Genomic DNA, 20,154 nt, shown 5'->3' on the forward strand with positions numbered 1-20,154 from the left:
GCCACTTTAATCTCTTTATTTTTGCCACTTTATATTTCACAGTTTGCACATGGGAAATAATTTCGTTTCACCGCTGCCCCAATAATACGGCCATACTTTAGATGTATCTTTACATGCGTGCATATATTATCCAGACATAAATATTAGATCGGTTGAGCGGTTTTACTCCTGGGGATAGCTCATTTTGTTTATAGTTGGCCGATTTCTCCGCGAGCGTATTTACTAATAATATATGCTTTAAATATGTATTACTCATTTAAATATACTATGAAACATTATATTGCAAGCATTATTATATACAGCAAAATGTAATAAATACATGTTGCAAAGATTTTATTATAAATACAAATTTAAAATTTTAACATATTTTACAAATTTTAATTAAAAATTTCGCACAAATTGATATATTTAATTACAATTTCATGTAATTTTGCGTTTTCTACGGTATGTTTTTTGGCAAGCTTGCTTAAAAATATATCAAAATCCGGTCTGATATAAATTGTATGTTGTAACCTTTGTCATATACTTTTTTGATATTAGAACTCTATTGATTCGCGGTTTCTATTCGCTTTCGGGTTTTGATAGGGTACGCGCGTACAACGAACGATCGCTACATTAAATCTAAGAATAACAATGGATCGCGGCCTCCAATGAGACCAGTTCTGAAACGATCGCTCCATTGGTTATATCGTCTATTCGGAACGTCGCGTTCGTTTGTTACACGGCCGACCAGTAGCTTTTACGGCATATATTCACTGCATTCCATCCAGTAGTTTTCCCCTCCTCTCGGAGAATTAATGTTTCCATTCATCCCCGGAATTTCAGGTAATGAGAGATACTTCTCTCTCTTTCTTTATTTCTCTGCTGCTTTCTCTCTCTTTCTCTCTCTCTCGCTCTCTCTTTCTCCGCTCCGACAATTTTCTCTACATTTCTCCGCTCGGTCGACCTTTCCCATCCCTTGCTGCTTTTGCTCCATATTTACCTATCAGTTCTTCGTAATAGCGCAGTATTACGAAGCGTTGTGGAACTGTTATTATGTGCCGATAACATTGTTCCCTCCAAATCTTTTCCGAGATGCTGTCCCGATACGTGTTTTCGATCGTATCCTAGTCTTTTTGCGAAAATGAGGGAACGTGTATCTAACGCGAATGATTGTTTTGCAGTCTATTAATTTCTACAATTTATAAAAAAAAAAAACGATCGAGAAACTTGCGTAATTTAAGTGTAATCTCAATTTCAACAAGAACATAACTTACACAAAAGATTTAACTTGGTGTTTACGCGTTACATTACTAAGCGTTAAAGAGAAATTGTTCGGTTGCCGCTTCTACAGTTTCGCCGCTCGCAAAACGTAGAAAATGACCAAAAGTTAGATTACGGTAAACGGAAGCGAGCAATTTATTACGAAGTTATTCCGTATATATATAGATATTCGCTGTTATATTTTTCGGAAGATCGATAAAGCTAATAATTCAGCGCGCGGAAAGTTGCACGCAATCGTTTTGATAAAGATTGTATTGTAACATCAAACAGTCGTTGATGTATTCCGACGAAAATAATAACTCGGCTTGTTTACGCGCGCTAATTAGACATCCGGGTGACGTAAACTGGATGTGCGCTTAACGGATGCGGCAAAACGCGAGACGCGTTTTTTGGTGCGTCGTACGTCGCGGAACGTCGTTAAAATAACTGCTCGTTATCGCGGCCGTGAGACGAGGACGTGACGACAGAGAGGAAAAGAAGAGCGCGGGATTAACAAGGATAATGTGTAATTTTCCATCGTGTCGGTTCAACCGAAGACGCGGAAAAATACGTCCCCGCGCGGCTTTCACGTGTGTGTTTTGCGCGCGCGGAACAGGCCACGCATGACCGAGTCTTTGGCGGGAGTAACAGAGAGACAATATGGAAAACCGCGCGGCCGTGTACATTGCCGCGAGACGATATTACACGGCGACCCCGTTTCATTTATTTGCTCTCTGAATAGCAGCGTCCGCGTAAACGTGTACACGCGTCGCAATATATGGGTTCCAGGCGTGTATACGCGCGGGTGTGTTTGTATATTCAAATACGTATTGTCTTCCCTCTTGCGCAGCTACACCGTGTAAACATCGACGGCGCTTTACGGTTGCGTTTTATTTTCACGAAGAAGTTACCGCGGGCGACCGATACACGGAATACAATTAGCGCGGCCTGATGTGACCGCGACGACGGGCGAACTACGAAAAGTGCAATGCGAAATTCTGTCGCTGCGCGAAGACAATAAAATTGAGACAATATAAATGCAAATGCACCATTAGCCGGCGGAGGCAAAAATGCGCGCCGAACGTCGAGAGGAGGACCGACCGAGCCGGCGAGACTCGGCGGCCGATTAGCTCTTTTCGACGAGAGGAGAGCCCGGGGGATGCTTTTTAACGAGACGCGCTCCTCCGCTTCCTACGTGTCGCATCTATCATCGTTAAGAAGCGCGGCACAATTTGGTTTAATTAGCTCTTAATTTAATTCAATACCAACTGCCATTACGAGATAATAGAGCGGGTGATGAGTGGGGAGGCAAGGGGTAACAAACGAGGAACCGACCGGCGACGATTATGTCCGGAACATACACGAACAAGGCGTTCACTTTTATCGTTTCATAAACCAGATTAACGTCACAATTTTCTTTATTGCCCGGACCGTGGCGTGGCCTGTGGCGTGTCGTTCCGCTGAAAAATCCGGCTCGCCGGCTATAAGACGGACACAGCGTCGAGCTGCGCCACTCGCGGCGGCAGAAATGGAAATACGCAGTGATGAAAATACATGCCCCAGTTCTTGCGTTTGCTCTGCACGCCCGTGTTGTACATGTGTCTCTAGTTTCTCGATATCGTTCGCGTCCGATTAACGTCCTTTCACTCCAAAATAGTCCGACATGCAGTTCTCTTTGAATTATTACATTCCGAGACTTGCGCAATTTGCTTTAAAGGAAAATGAAGTGAGTAAATACGAAGAATAAAGTAAATAAGAAAGTAGTGACAAGATTAAGCTGATGGCAAGTTGTATTATAAGCACATTTTAAGTCAATCTTGTATCATTTATTTTTCAATGATTGATACCTATATTATTTCAACTTTAAAGTTCTTTTAATAGAAAATACGATATCTCAGACATGTCTTGAATAAAATGAAGCAAATATTGCAACTAGTATCGGAGATAAAACGATCCTGTTAAATCTTATCAATTAGCGATAAGTCTAATTAAAGAACGTTTGTCTCTAACCTTCCGGTAGAGTGCGAATAATTGTTCCGATCGATTTACTTCGAGCAGCGCGTGTAGAGTCGCAATTATTTACGGTATTAGCAGGCGAACACGGCTTTTATCGGTTGACGTGATTTTTCCTATTGAGAAACGATTCCGCGCGAGATCGTTAGCGAGACTTATTACTATTCCGGAAGCGGTACGAAATTTATGTCCGGCGCGGTTAGTCTCCGTGAAATTTTCACTTATCCCGCTCGTCTGCACCGTATCTTTTATCCCGAAGGACAAATTGGATAGTCCGACGAAAGGATACGATGGAGGGGGAGAGAGAGAGAGAGAGAACTCCATCCAATTTGCAATGCACAGGAGCGGCCATGCCTGTTCCGCCGTCGTCTGTAGTACGCGCATTACGTGCTCGCGCTTCCACCAGTTTTGATAATAACTTCGTGTCGTTTGTGCGGTTTTTTTCAGCTCCTTTTTTTCTTTTGTCAATGGGTGAATTGGTCCTATCTACATTATTCCAAAAAAAAAAAAAAAAAAAATTTTCAGGACTATTTCGCCTCGTTTTGTTATCGTTGCAGTCATCTCGTACCTTCGCGAAAATTTCTTTCTGACGAGCATCTCGAAAAAAATTCACGATGCTTCCCGAGAAATGTAAACAATTCGTGTCTTGCTGGGATAGAAATAAATTGGCAATCTGGCGAAAGAAATTCCCTCTTTTGTTCCGACCGGCATCGCGACGCGTACACCGAGCAAACGCACATTTAGAAAGTGCGGAAATGGATATTAACAGCGCGCAACGAGTTTCCGTTGTTCGCACAACATCTCGAGCAACAAAGTCGCGTTTTCTTAATTCATCGTCATAAAGAAAATTTTCCATTAAATTCGTCGTGAAGGTGTACGTGCGATTCGCGTGTTGCCCGCGCGGTGAGCCGGGCACAGACATGAGTACGCGAGCACGTAGTGGTACGTCAGGCAGACTAAAAGGCACGGAAAGTATGCGCACGTGCAAGGAACTACTGCATCTGCTCGCATCCGGGACGCGGGCGCGCAGATTTACGGAGAGGCTGCCGGCAGAGTGACCCGAATATGTACGAAGTGATGCATTACGCGGCTGCTACTGGCGTATTATGAATTTTCAGCTTTTATTACGACGCGTGTATCCCGGCGACGCCGTCACGGAAGCGCCGGGGACACTGGCGACGACGTTTAATCCATTTCGAATTCCGGTGGCCCTCTCTACAAAAGGCGTAGACAGAACAATCGCGCGCTCGAGGCAAATGTTAGCGAAGGCACAAGCGACGGGAGATAATAGAACCTTCCAGCAGTTATATCAGACGTAATTCCTCGCACGAAATGTCCGATGTTTTAACGTCTGAAAAGATACGGAAGAACCGAGTCGCGGCCGATGCCGCGAAGAAACTCTTGACGAAACGGAATAATTCTTTATTATAATCGCGGCCGTTTAACGGGAATAAGCGAAACGGATAAAGGAAACTTTATACGCGCAATTAACATTGTTAACCGTGGAACGTACAACTATTTGCAAACAGATTACGTGGAATACGAAAACTCTGCTCGGGTCTTTGAGCGCAAACGTAATGCATAAATCTCTAAATCAAGAAAAAGTGCATTCGTAAGTGCGCTTTTTAATCGCATCGCGATCTAAATGCCGCGGCTATTAAGCGTAATGTGAAATCGTGCAGATGTTGGTTGCGCACACGGCAATCGCGCTCGTTCACCGTTCCGGTGATCTTGATATCATCATTTCGCGGCAAAGCGACAGCGACAACGACACACGCGAATCGCAAATTCGGTGTGCTCAAGGTAGTTGCGTGTGTTGCATAATTATCAGCGTGTGTCAATCTCGATAACTGCGGTCGCAGCGAGTCTTTATTGCGAATGCCGTCGCGTGTCTTATCCGATCGAGTTGCCATCGATTCAGAATCACTGCAGTCCGCTGCTGTTTCGCGAGACACAGACGCACGCCCGTGATTCAATTAATATCGCTTTCGCTAATGACGCCGCCGCCGTGTCGGCAAGAATGAGACGACAGATGAGGGAATTTGGATTTTCCGCGAAGAAACTGAAGTCGCGCATGAATAATCATGAACGCTCAGTAAGCTGACGAACAACGATCGGGAGCGCGAACAGGGTCCAAATATATTTACATATTTTCCATCGCGCCGGTTATTCGACCATTTCGCCCGGGAGTGGCTTTACTCGCACTGATCATACACACAAGGTACTTGAGAGATCACGAAAAAAACAAATATAACAAAACAAATATTGTGTTTACTGTTTTTTTTTTTACTCGTTTGTTTGTTTTTGCACGTCCTTATCTTTTTTTTTTACATTTGGGAGCAAAACAGCAATAGATGGAAAACACAAGTTATTTAAAAAGTCGCGAGATTACTTGTTTTAACGACTAATTCAAGTTGATAATTGAAATTTCTAAACACCGTTTTTGCTTATTTTGCTGCTTAGCGTTCACAGCACGAGTGCAAATATACATAGCAGCGTATTTTCCGAGAGTAAAATTACATACAATGCTGCGTTTGATCACCGCTCGTAGTAGCCTGTTCATCGTTTACCGTCGCGACATGATTACTGCTTTTCGCGAACATTCAGAGAACATTTCATCCAAGTCACTTCTGGACTCGCCGAGAATTTGTGCTCACTGTTTGGTCGAAACTTAAAAGCGCCATTCAATGCAGATCCCGATTTCCACGGTCGCGTCCGGCAGTCCTTGTAAGATAAAGTCAGCGAGGATACTCCCTAGATAATCTTTCTTACGACATGAAGTTTACTCTCCTCCGCTCGAAAAGTTTTCAAAATTTCTTTGTCGGTACGCAGCGTTACGTTATTTTCAATCTCGAACTCAGAAGCGTTTCTTTAACTTTCGTCGAGCTCTCTCGTGAAGAATCCTTCAGACGCAAAGAAAGTATTCTACAAATTAAAGCTGTACAGAGCCGCGCACATTCTATTAATAATTTTCAAAGTTACGATTGCGATGCTGCCGGTGGTAGTCGTTCGTTTTCAATTGTGCCGAGGAATCTATCTATCTATTGCGCCGACCGAATATCCGGTTGCGGCAGTGCGCTCCATATATTCCACATTTACGCGCACATAAACAGCGATGTGTCTAACAAAAGGGTGGTATAGGTCGCTTCGCCTCTCGATCCCCCTTTGCTATCGCGGAAGGAAGGTGGCGGCAATGCGACGGAGGAGGGATGGGAGGCAGCGGGAGACGTGAAAGAGAAGAGGGCGGTGGGTCGAAGGACTACTCTGTTTGCTAATTACTCGGCGTCGGCACATTTGCATCCACGTTCGCGCCAGCCCTCGGCTGGTGGCGTTAACCTTCTCATTAAACGTAATTGTTTGCAATAATTTGATGCCACCTGTCTCCCTCCGACCGTTACTACAGCAGGCAAGTTCGCCACTAAGTCTCTTCGCTCCGCTACCTTCCTGACTGTTGCATTGCCGCCGCCGCGACTGTCTTCTCGTGCTCCATCGTCGCCGTGTATGTGTGCCCGCGCCCGATAGTCGTGGTGGAACGCCCACCGTGTATTCTCCCGAGGCGCGAATGTACGCGCGAGAGAGATTCTGATTGCAGACTGCCTCCACGAAGACGTTGCCGCGGTGTCGCGCGGAAATCTTATGTGTCCGCCATGACATTTCGCATCCAGATGTTGTGCCCTATATATTGCATCTCCCGGCAAAGTCGAGACGTATAATTCGAGAACAAAATTTGCATAAGCCGTCCGATGGAGTTGTACCATTAAAATTCGGTGGCTGCTTAATAAAGATTTTCCGAAATTGACTTACTCTAAATACTTTTGCATCTTAATTTAATCGGGATTGCCATTTTAATTTTATTAATAGCATCTCCACTAACGGAATAATTAAATTATCGGAAAAATTTTTAAGTTTAATAAAATTTCATTACAAAATATTAACTCTATGATCAAAGAATTCTTCGATTCAACGATAATGCGTCCGAATGTCACTATATGTTTGCCATTTCATTTTCAAACTGGTCTTACTGATATTACACGCTGAATCTTACAAAGTATTATATAAAAAAAAAAACTACAGAGCGGAGCGGTGGAATCGCTATATGACGCGGATGCTATTCGTCGTCGCTATCGGCGCGTCGCGTCAGCGTATAACTCTCGTGAAACTCCGCGAATCTTCACTGTTTGCCCTGCAAACTCGATATAGCTTGTATCGTCTCACAGCGCTACGGCCAATAAGTATTCGCAAACGATAAATCCTTCTCCTCGCTTTCGTTTTAGCTGCTTCCCGACAAACTTTGGCTACGCCGCGGGAGAGACGTGGCAGACAACTCCCGGAACTTTTCTACGTCTCCCGTAAGTCCTGAGAATACCGAAGCGGGTTTTATCGTACGAATCAAAGTGTGTACCTTCGTATCACGGGATTGCGAGATGCGTCAGTCAATATCAGGTAAGTACATTCAGTCACTCTACGCCGAATGACGGTAAAACATCATTTTGCGTTGAATAATTTATCCATTATAATACGGGGAGCATCATAAAGATCGACGGGGCCAATGAGGGCGCGGGAGCAAAACCCGCGCGGCGATTTAATTAACTCGTTGCCGCTGCCGCCGAAATTCCACAGCGCGAGACAACAATGCTTCCGACGGTCGCATTAAAACTACACGGGCGCGCTTTTACGCCGCAGTTATCGAGCACATACAGAGCGTACCCAGCCCCAAGCGCGCCGGCGTCCGTTTATTTAACGCAATATTTCGTTGAGCACGCCGCCGACTCGCGTCGATGAACCGTGACGGCGGATAACGATGTCGAGGCGGGAGACAGACACGGTAGGCAGATAGTAAACCGAGAGAGGGATAAAGGGAAAAAGAGAGCGAGAAAAGGAGAACGAAGCGCGAAGAGACGGGAAACTCGGCGGGAAGATCGCGTTGACGCTCGCGTAAGACCCGACCTAAGCAGCTTATCTGTTGATGATGCACTGTATCTTCCACTGATACTCCACCCCCGCAGCCGTCCGCCTAACACGGCGGAGTGTTCTCGCTTGATAGCGTGTCGTTTCCTCCCGCATAAACCAACTTTATCCCCACCTAGCCCGGTCCGGGCAGTGGGTGTGTTCCTTTTAGCCCACAGGCTCTTTCCTTCCCGGTCCCGCTATATCCCTCGTCTAAGTCGACGCCCGCGTCTTCCGCCTCTGAGAAATCCGCTATCGGCATCGTCGACGTGTAGCGCCCAACTCCTGCTTAAGCGACACGACTCGCCGACGACGATGAGGTCACCCGCCCGATGCCCGCCTCGCTCGGCGTCTCCGCCCGGCGCGTGTCCGACAATTTACGAGACGTCTATTACGGGAGGCTATAGCCGAATATTTCGATGTAGCTAACCGCTGATATCAAGATGAGATTCGAGTACGTGTCGAGTTAGCGATGACCGCGGATCAACGTGTTGAGCTTTCATGTTCAGAAAATCGGTGGAAATCACTTCGGTGCGCTGGTCGATGTAATACTTCCATTAACGCGACATTAATAATATACGGTCGGACATAATGAGTGGGAAACGTTGCTGCCGATTTAATCGAGAGTAATCTCCGGGAATATTAACGTACCTTTGAAAGAAGCAAATTAAATTGGTGCCGTTCGATTCGATTACGCATCGAACATTGGTACATTAGTCATACGGTATATTTAAATGGGATATCACATAATGGAATCATCTTATCTGACTTCGATCTACAGCCGTGAGTTAATCCGATTTTATAATTAGAATAAAGATATTTTATTCAGCGAGTTGCGTAACGCGATGATGTAAGAAAAATCGATACTGGATATTTCATATAATTTTATTCATATTTATTGCGTCAGCTTAATTGTTATTTAATTACAATACATCGCAATACAATACATACAGGAATTGTTCATTTACTTACTTATTGATTAATATATATATATATATATCTATAATGAAATACATTTGATATCTGAGCGTGCGCAAAGGTCGTGATCTATCCTAAGCCTTAATTAGCATGAAGCCCAGCTGTGATATTAGTGACGATTAATCAGTAGGGTAATAGAGGATCTTCGAGCAATGTAATTTTGTTGCCTAATTTAAATTGACCGGAGGACAGCTATTTATCCACCTTTACCGCTAATTATCTATTCACCTCGCATGTTTGCGGCTGTCAATCGGCTGTTCTATTTCGCGTATCCTGCCATAGCGATAATTATAAATAAATATCGATCTCTTTCCGTCAACAGGAACCATCGCGCTTTGAACCTTTCAGTCCCTTCATGCGCATAATAATCATTAATCTCGCATTTACAAATTGACAGGTGTCACGTCAATGATCGCGCATTTAGAAGAAAATAATCTATATTCTCATCGCTCATTTAGCATTAAATATGTAGCGCTAAATCTATCTTATAATTTATTACCAATGTGTTCGCAACACAGATTGGGGCTAATTCAATTAATGTCTAAATAATTACGCCGTATAGCAGTGTAACAATTCAAGAAAACCTATTATCGCATTTGCAACACACTTAGATTTACATGATTGCGAAATCGCTTTCTGGATAACGGCGAGTAATCGGATTCACCGCTAAAGAGAATAATTTCTCTTGTTCGAGGTCGTTCTTGTTTTCGATAAATAGTTACGGTCGCTCGCGTAATTCTCACTGGTGCGCGGCGCACTGCCGAGTTTGAAATTATGCGACAAATCCTCGTGGCGTAATGAACCTGTTTCGCATATGCCAAACCGTCGTTATACAAGATTACAGCACCGAAACGCGTGGGGCGCCTTAACCCGTAAGCTTCTCAAGTGCTGTACCGTGTTCCGAATCTCGAGCACCCTATATTAAATATCTGCGTCAGCGTTTCGTATATCTAAATGGAGAATGCTCCGTAACAAAAGCAGCGCATTCCATTCAAATGAGTAGCATAAAATGTAACAGACATAGAAATATTGGCACGCTGATTATTAAAGCTTTATTCAATTCTCTGTATATCTCACTCACAGTTATCCCCTCTCGGTTATACGTCAGAAAGATTATGGATTAATTGCATCCTTGCATCTAAAAATTCTAAATTTTTATAAAATGAAAAAAAAAACAAACAAATGCATGCACAAGAATAAAAAGCTTTTCTCTTTATTTGCGCGAGGCATTGTGTTTTGTATAAAGTATTTAATTACAGTAACAATGCCATTTTTGCAAATTAATATTCGCATGTTGCATAAGCGCGCAGAAATATTATAAATATTAAATAATATAAATATTAATTATGAAACATGTAAACATATATTATACTCGCGAAATAAAATATTTAGACAATGCTCAATTATCAAGCATCTATTAAGTGCAAAACTCAATAAACGAGTGGTTACGTACTACGCCAATTGCAACGCGAACTGTAACGCAATTCGCCGATGCAATCTAGGATAGAGCGAAACGCGGCGGTGCGCAAGGGGGAGAGGCGGTTGCGGCGAAACCTCCGAATAATTGACATCCCAGTGGTTAACGGCGCATGATATGAGGTACGCATGCAGGGTGAAAAAAAAAGCATATAAAATAAAAAATGTATCGCATAACTGGCGGCAGCAACGCGCGCGCGAGTACACACGCGCACGCACACCGGCGTACATGATAAAACGTGCGTCGGTCGCGTGAGAGGAACGTCAAAAGCAGCCGTCGAAATTGTCCAGAATAAAAGTGGGTTTCGAGGTGCGGCGGGCAGTAGGGGCGATGGGGGAGAAGGACCGGAGGGAGAAAAATGCGCGGGGAAAACTGGCACGCGCTATCGCATTGGGCCGATCGATGCCGCCCGGTAGGCCGCCGCGTGTAAAAGGGCGAAAATGCATCGCGGCTGCCCAGAATCGAAACGCACGGCTGCATCGCGCCGGTATGCACCAGTCTGTTGTAGGCAGATTTTGTCATTCGTTTTTACATACAGTTGGACCTTTAACGCTGATACCAATTTGCGAAATTTTTTTTTTTTTTATGCACTTGCAATTTTTCATTTTATACATCGCGAATGAGGTAAATTTGTCGCGAGTAAACTACTTGCTCACTGTTCGATGAGTCGCCCGTGTCATTAAGAATATTTTTTTTCCGCACGAGTTGTCACTATAATGAGCAAAATAAGAATCAGGCATATGTTTCTCTCGTTATTTAAACATTTTGATACCAGAAATTTAGTAGGGCTTTATGTGTATTATGTAATGAAAATACAATATTGGGGGCAAATATTTTCTATGAAAATAATATTTGTTTTATCGAGAAATTTATTGAAATTTAAATATATATATGCATTTTCAAAAGCACTCTATATTCAAACACTTGTACGATTCCGTACTTGACAGTTGCATCCAAATTCCGTCTTACATCCACCACTAGGACTAGGCGACAATGGCTAATTATCTTGTCTGTATTTATCAACAAACACGATTAATCGGTACAGCGGTAAACAGCGTAGAATTGTCATTATCACGCGTGTACGTTTGATCCATTCAGACTGCGTCCCCTCTCGCCTCTCTAGACATCAGACGTGAGTAAACATATTTACGCGGGGCAGGGCACGGCACGGCGCGAGGTTAATGATAATGTAAGTTCACGTCTGGCATCCGCAAATCCGGTGTACATAAGTGCGAAACCGGGGGATACAAGGACGGCCGCTTTCCGTATTACTTGGCATTAATCCAGCCGGCTATTTAATCCGCGGGCCGACGGACGTGATGCATCCCGTGTTATCGTTGAACTACATTGAGCGTTCGCAGATGCGCCGTGCATTATTTAAGGGTAAACATGCGTGATGGGTAAACACGCGTGATTGTTCGACGATCTCGCGAAACCGCGATTCGAATATCGACAGGCGCATCGCGAGAGTAAACTTTTTGATTCAAATTTCCGGACTTTACCGCCGGCGATACGCGTCGTCCGTACGATTACACTTCATAAATATCGCAATGTCCGTTATTTCGTTCCTCCAACTGTCGGGCGTGAGGATGGAATGGGTTTCCAGCGTTATAAAATTTTCATAGCGGCATTATATATGAATTTTATTGGTGGTCATTATTATGACTGCGCATCGCCGCCGATAGTTGACGCTAACGTTGCATTTTGCGAAATTTCCGCAAGCCGGAAACGATCTACAACGGAATGCGTTTTAACGTCATGAAATAGCTCATATCCTCGAAAGCGATAGAGCCGCCCCGTTGTCGATAAATTCGCACGAAATATACATTAGGTCTTCTAATAAATGTTGCAACGGAAAACTGTTGCGTCTGCAAACTGTGAAGTGTATCTACAGGAGTTGCGGCTCACATTTTCGGCGTGTCACCTTCACCGAAATTGCCTCCTTCGCGCGGCAACGTCAACAAAATGTCTTCGCGCAACCGTTTACTTTTCCGCCCTTTCATTACCGTTGTAGAACGACACACGGAGTGTCGTGCCCGTAGAGTTACTTACGACTGTGCACTCTGCACACACAAGACCTGCATAAGCCAACAAATCCTGTCTGGCGTCGCCTTGCAGGTGTCGTAAAGGTAGCATGCCAATTATTGCAAGCACTCTCCACGCTCGCTACAATGTAATTTTCGCGCTTTCGTAACGAGAGCGCGAATTACAATTATTGTGCAGTCTGTCGGAACGTGACGCGGGGGCGAACGCGATGATAGTTTACGATGCGCATCAACAAAGTGCTACGTATGACGCATTCATTACGGCCGCTTACGGCAGCCAATAACGATATTAAGTCCCCGCCGATATCTGAGGATATTAATCTGAAACGAGAGTCGCATATCGTCGCGGACATTACCACTTCATTTCCCATTCAATTACTCGCGGCGTGGAAATGTTTCTAGGACAGTGGGACGGTACGACGAACGTCATGAATTTCAGTCCTACATTTGTGTGTTTGTACATCTACATATACACGCGCGCACACAGGCGCGCGAGAGGGTGAGATGATAAATTATGGTCAAGCTCCGAATGCAAATGACACCGCAGATCGATGGATATGATAAATAGCTTATTAATTGTTAAGTATTGTTCTAATCCACTTCTTTAAATAGCGTCAGTATATAACAAAACGTGAAGAATTCTATCGAATCGATAATTACGCACGATCACTCAACGTCTTTAAATACATATTATACGTATCTTTGCGACGTACGTATGTCAATAAGTATTGATTTTCTTATAAAGAGATTTTAATTACCCTCTAATGTATATATTTCCTTAAGAAATGCAGTACTCGGTACAGCAATGTATCTTAATTCATTAAAAATGAATTTATTAATATTCCGACGTCCGTCTGAAGACAGATACCTTTGCTTCTTGACGCGAAATAATCGCGAGAACGTAAATTAATTGCGCCGGGGCAAAACTGTACAATTATAAAGCATATTTTATATCGCATTTGAATGCACCGGCTTTGTGACTGCACTCGGAGGTAGAACTCCTTATTGGACGCTCGGCTTTGCGAAATTACGCGTGCTTCACTATAGTCCAATAGCCTGTCTAGACGAGAAAGTAAGAGGTCCGGTTGTATTTCTGGGAAAGGAAAACCGTCGAGTGCACTGCAGTTTTCTCTGCGACGATTAATTTCCGGTAGCTTGGACACTGGCACTTTATTACTCCTCGCCGGCCAAGGAACAGGAGTGAAGTAACTACACCGAAGGCTCCATAGGATTTCTTCACCTCGCTTTACACGTACTTTCACGGAGAACATTTATTTTTGCGGCCAACAATACGGCGAGTGTGTCGTTTTGCCGCTGCGACTATCTACTTATTTTTAGCCATCATTCCTCACACTTTCTTTTTCAACTAGTGTCTCATCAGCGTTATCGCCATCGCGCCGTTTCATTTTAAGTCGTCCGTTTTGTTCAAATAAACGTGCAGGCTTCTTTCTCGCTTACTTTTCTATCTAACTCATGCGTAATGTAAACTGACTTTAAAATAACGTAAAGTTCTAATTATCACGTACCATATAAACGCTAAGAAACGTCAGAGTTTAACTGGAAAAGCCGAGAATATCTCTCAAATGATATTATTTGATCTTAGTTTTTAATTTAAAAACTAATTTTCTCATAATACAGTCCCGGGTTTCTCCGCGTTCTTCTCGTCGGATATTGTACGTGCACTAATTAGCCGATTACGTCGTGCGTCCTTCCTTTCCTCTTATTTCCCTTACGTCGTCGTTTCTCAAAATGTTGCGTGAAAGTGCGTTTTACAGAAAGGTTCGAGTGTTCTTGTTTCGTCAGTACGCCTCCTTCGTCTTCGGTCTTTGCCCTACAAAAGGAAACGCCCTCGAGACCCTTTGCCTGCGCAGAGACGACGTAGGTCTTCATTCTTTGAGTTCCAGAAAGCAATTTGTCCCGTCTACTTTGCTCTGATGAATGTCTCGTATTCATAAGGCCGCCAGCCAGCCAGCCGAGATGGCGGAATGCTTGACGGTTCGCGGGGATTAGTCGGTGCGAATCACTATAAAATATGGCAGAGAGATGAGTACATAGATACAATAGTCGCGTACAAACAACTATCGCATAATGCTCGTCGCTCTTTCAGTCCACGTTTCGTTTGCGGAAACTTATTATTTATGATAAATACAGTGGTACGAGAAAGCATTTCAACACTGAACAACGTAATGATATAAGCCAAGCTTCTGTAATTTGGAGAAATGCTTGATACGAAACGTTAAATATTAATTATGAGAAATAAATTACAAGAGCTCGTAAATTACCAAGATTCTTGTATATGTCAAGCTTATACTTTTGTCATTATATCTTACAACAGTCTAGAAGTAAAGTCCGCAATTATAGTTAATTCCGTGAAGAATCATATGTATTACACGTCATTTAAGATTACGAAAAATGGTCGCTGGGCGATGGGTCTCCCAGAGGATCTTGTTAGTCGTAACAATTCTGGATGGCCGTTCTTTCAAGCAGCAAGATCGAGTGTAGGCGAGGCGAATAGTAATAAAGTCATTCATTTAAATAAACTCGCGACGTTACGTTACGTGGACGGCATAAGAAGTCCGCTAGTTTGCTGACAATATATAAAATTAATTAACGCTCGGTGTTGTTACCTCGCACTTTCAGTCACGTCTTCGATTCGAAATTCTCGACGAGATCGTGAAATCTTCAATTTCACACGGACGGTGCAATACGCGTCCTATTAGATTTTATAGAAGCGGCAGGTCAGCGATAGCTCCGTTTGATCTCACACGTATCGTAAAATTTTGATTCTTATACGTCCTCGCTAAATCGTGGCACGCCAATCACTACGCCCGCCTCCTGTGTAAAAGCACAAATCGAGGTTGTATTAATTTATAACATCCCAATATGCGTGAATATCAAGAGAAATCGAATATATTTCGCGAAAATATTTTATAATTTATAATTCTTTATTCGTGTCACGTCAAACAAAAGTTATTATACCGACGTAAATGAACGGGCATATTGAAAACTCGAGCGTTCAATTTATTTCTTTCATACGTCACGCGTAACAAATAATTAATAGAATTCAAACGAAATTGCGCATAACATACGTAATTACCGGACACGCAAAATTTGTCCAATCTTATTCTTTTGTGCGCTTGGCAAATGATTTAATTAATTAAACATATTTTATTGGCATCTGACGCGATTGTTGAACACGTTTTCTCATAAAGCTTGGCGTGTATCCGTTAAAAGAATTCCATATATCGCTTATTATTTTTCAATTATATATGAATTGACTCGCATTAATTGCAACAATTTTTAGCTGACGTGATGTGTTGTCGCAATTACTGTTTAATGTCCTCTCTTTTTCGTCGGTACGATGATTCTCAGATCTCGAATCGGCATTAGCGATATTCTAGCTATGAAAATTCACGTCGTCTTCGTCTTCTACTTTTGCCCGGTGATAGCGGGGAAGCAATGGGGCAAAACGGGATAAGGGCCAATCGAAAATTCTATCGCGAACAACGCGGCGAGACGTTTCTTTACATCTCGAGGCGGGCTTTTATCGGCGCTCGCTCGCGCAACGCCCGTCCCCTGATAAATGCGGGCATCGAGCAAACTGGCAATCGATTAGAACAAAAAGCGCCGCCGAGAACATTTTTCCACCTTTCAAACTTTTCGCATTACCGAGAAATAAGTTTACTTTTGTTCCTCCCTTTCGCGCTTGATCCCCAAATCGAGCTTCCTTCTTGCATCCCTTGTCGTCCCGCCCGCCCTTCCCTCACATCCTTGCAGCGGCCTTAAGGAAGTACGCGGACAATCCCTTTGCCGACGCTTGATACTATCGAGAGGCAGCTCTCTGTCTCCGTTTGCGCGCTTAAGTGAAAAGTTAGAAATATCTTCGGCGGAGAGCATTTTATAATCTATCGTACAAGAGAGAGAGCTCGGGATTTTTTTTTTCACGTACCTCTCGATAACGCTCTTCAGCGAACTTGCATCGTTTGCGAAACATTTTAGCGAAGCTCACAAACGCCGAAATTCCGAACGCCGCACGCCGCTCGTTCTATACACGCGAGCGAACTACAAAGAAAATGTTCCTCATTATGTTCCGTCGTTTATATTTACATATTTTATACTGTAGGCAATAGATTATAAAGGAGCCTTTAACCGCTTTCTTCGTTAGAATATGCAATGTTGCTACGTTGCATATTTATGTAATAGAAATTTGTGACGAAAATATTTATGTATCTAGTAATTGAAAATTTTCCGCGAGTTAATCCACTTTTACAAAAAATAACTTACAATGAAATTGGTTATATTATTATATTTCGTTTGTTACCTCGAAGAGAAAGTATTTAATGCGCAAATCGACGCAGCGCAACGAGCGGTGACTCATGGCTCTGCTAGGAGGTCGCGATCGAAGCCGACTATTTCTGTCCGGGCACAATGCGTGTATCTAGTAGTCAAGATAATTCAGATTTAAGCCATTGCCATTGAGAACGTCGGATGGCGTCGGTACTACACGCGTACATAATGGCTGTTTCCCGGCTCGAGCGAACGTAGCGCGCGTGCACCCGAGTAAAATCGGATTGTTATTGGGCGTACAACTGTACGGAACGTATCTACGTTCGTATCTGCGTTGGCGCATGCATTTTACCCGCGCGCCGTGTACGCGAGATGCATCGCGACCCGTAAGCACGTCTCTTCGCGTAATTCTTCACGACAACGCTAAGTCCCGCCGCATCCGATTACGCTGTAATGATTAATAAGACGATTTGAATACATCTACGTTGCCCAACAACAAAAGATGAGGATTAAATAAGTCACTCATTCTCGTAGTTACGAAGAGTTTCGAAAGGGGGGAAGAAATAATAAGGATCGCAGATCCTTCGAATCAATACAGGGAAAGAAGTAAACGCGAACGGCGGCCGCGCTGTGCTATAGTAATTTCAATCGGGTCAAGAGAGACAAGCGGGTTAAGCAAATAGAAGGACTCTGAAAGCCAGAAGCGTCGGTAAGATTGGCATAAAGCATGAATTTGAGACACGCGCGACAGACGATCGTGCCGCGCCGTCGCACCGTCTCGGCACTGCCGGCGCGGTGCGCGTAAGTGATCTTCGAAGGCACATAAATTCTTGCGAACTGACAGACATGACAAACGTCGCGGGATCACCGTATGGGGGGGACATAGTCGCCGTCTGTCTGATCGCCATCTTTCAAAAGCGACGTTAAATTTAATATAGGAGGGGATGATCACCACGTGTTACGACAGTTTTATAACATCGTGCCCCCATTTTACTACGAAATCCCGCGCCACAATTCATTCACCGCGACATACGTTTCCTTATAGTCGACGTCACGTCGAATCGTAAGGGATGTGAACCTTCTACGCTATACCGACGCTGACGCGGCACTCTTTCAGTATTGTACCGGCGCAATTTTCTTTAAAGCGGTCGGTAGGCGCGCAGCGACAATTTCCGGCGTTCTTCGACCCCTTGGAATCGTCGCTGTTCCGCCGAATCCTCCTAGTACTTATGGACCCGTTATCTCGTCGTCCCACACTTTGAATGGAATTTTTCGATATCGTTCGTCTGATGGTCTCTTACAACTGTGAAAAGCGTTTTTCTATATATATATATATTTTTTTTTTTCGAGAGGACATTTAGAAAGGCTAACAATTCCTGAGATTTATTAGCTTTTATTTTATTTTATATTTTTTTCATCGCATGTTTTTTTTTCGCACTTAGAACCATTTCCACGTCGAGTCCGCAATTTAATCGGACAACATGCCTCCGTATATCGACGGCGTTTATTTTTCTGGTAAGCGGCGGGAAACGAGAATGTTTTCCCGTAAGAAGCATCGCAAAGTTTTGCTCTTCGAAGGTAAATGTCTGTTAACGTCAGTCAAGTCGCGTCGATAAATCGCAGAAAGCAATCGCCGCGAATCATTACTCTTCGAGCTTGCTACGCTGGCTAAGCGAATATGACTTTCGCAACCGGCTGTTTTTATGAGCTGCAATTTGCCTGCGTGTACGCGGATCTTACGTAAGAACTGCTAAAATCGTACAACCTATTAGCATTACGTTCCACCAAAACATCTGTTGCACTTTGTTTGTATGCATCGTAATTGCTTGTACTGCATCAGGATATTCGTGAAACAGTAATAATGTAAAGTAGAGGAAGGTGGGGTAAGACGGACCCCCTAAGCGAAAATGGCTATATTTTTTATATTAATGACAAAAAATAACTGAAATTTAGCATGAAGAAACTGTAGAATGTTTATTATAAGATTATAATGTTAAATTTTCAAAATTTGCAAAAGTTTGAATTATTATTAAGATTTTTAAAAACTTAATTTTGGTCCGTTTTACCCCATAGGTGGGGTAAAATGGACCATCCCATGGGGTAAAACGGACCAAGCCGAGATAATATGGATCAAGAAATAATTTAACTGATTAACTCAAAATCAAAACTATATATTATTTATTAAATATTTTTGAATAAGAATAGAAATTATTTTAAAATTAATCATTTTATTATACACACAAATCTTTAAAATAATTATAATCTTTATAATTTTTAACGTTTATATTAAATATAACATTAAATATAACATTTTAAAATAAAGCATGTAAATAAAATAAATAATTATTATAAAATCTGTTTTTATTTAGAGACATTATTTTCAATAAATTTCAAGTTTCTTCTACTTTTAACAGTGCGTTTTTTATTTTTCATAGCTTTTTCCAGTAAAAAAAAATGAAATGTAAAATATTTCTCAAATCAGAGCAAATATATAAGCAAAAAACTATAAGTAGAAAGTATAAGTAGAAAATATAAGTAGAACAAATATATAAATTGGTCCGTTTTACCCCATTTAAATTGGTCCATTTTACCCCACATAACAACATTAATATTATCTTATTTTTATTTACCTGTATCAAAATTATTTTTTAAATGTAACTGATGAAATATTACTTCTAAATAACCAGAAATATGGAACTTGTAGAAAAATTTAAAAATTTTAAGTTTTGCAATCTTAGTCACTTAAAATGTAATACTAAGAAATTAGATCACGAGATCTATTTGCAAGAATTTGACGTTTCTTTATAAATAACTTACGATAGTCGTATGATATAATGACGTAATTTTTAAACAGTTAAAAAGCATCAAAAAGGAAATTAATTTTATGTTTATCCAGCAGATAGAGGTACGTACTAATAAGATCTAGCAAATGGACCATTTTACCCCGCGGTCCGTCTTACCCCACCTTCCCCTATTATATGATTCTCATTTTGTTTCTCGCAACAAATTTTTCAAAGTAACAGATTGATCGATCGGTTGAAATCCAAGATATGTTTCGTCCTTTTGGAATATGATAGGCTTGAAACTTGCGCATGAGTCTCTGCGAAGTAATTTGCAAGCATCTAACGGCACATATACTTTAACGTCGTGAGCTTGACAAAGTTC

General features: G+C 42.4%; 2 protein-coding genes across 2 annotated transcripts in view; one reads left to right on the plus strand and one right to left on the minus strand.

The window, feature by feature from the left end:
- The window catches only part of LOC105678328 (opioid-binding protein/cell adhesion molecule homolog), a 176,045-nt gene that overhangs the window by 124,903 nt on the left and 30,988 nt on the right, over positions 1–20,154 (minus strand). The window lies entirely within an intron of this gene.
- The window catches only part of STUB1 (STIP1 homology and U-box containing protein 1), a 215,695-nt gene that overhangs the window by 16,461 nt on the left and 179,080 nt on the right, over positions 1–20,154 (plus strand). The window contains exon 2 of the mRNA XM_012377447.2: positions 7,530–7,698. The gene's annotated coding sequence lies outside the window, so the exon portion shown is untranslated. The remainder of the gene's footprint in view (positions 1–7,529; positions 7,699–20,154) is intronic.

The sequence above is a fragment of the Linepithema humile genome, chromosome 6 (genome assembly GCF_040581485.1).
Source record: "Linepithema humile isolate Giens D197 chromosome 6, Lhum_UNIL_v1.0, whole genome shotgun sequence".
NCBI classification, from domain to species: Eukaryota; Metazoa; Arthropoda; class Insecta; order Hymenoptera; family Formicidae; genus Linepithema; species Linepithema humile.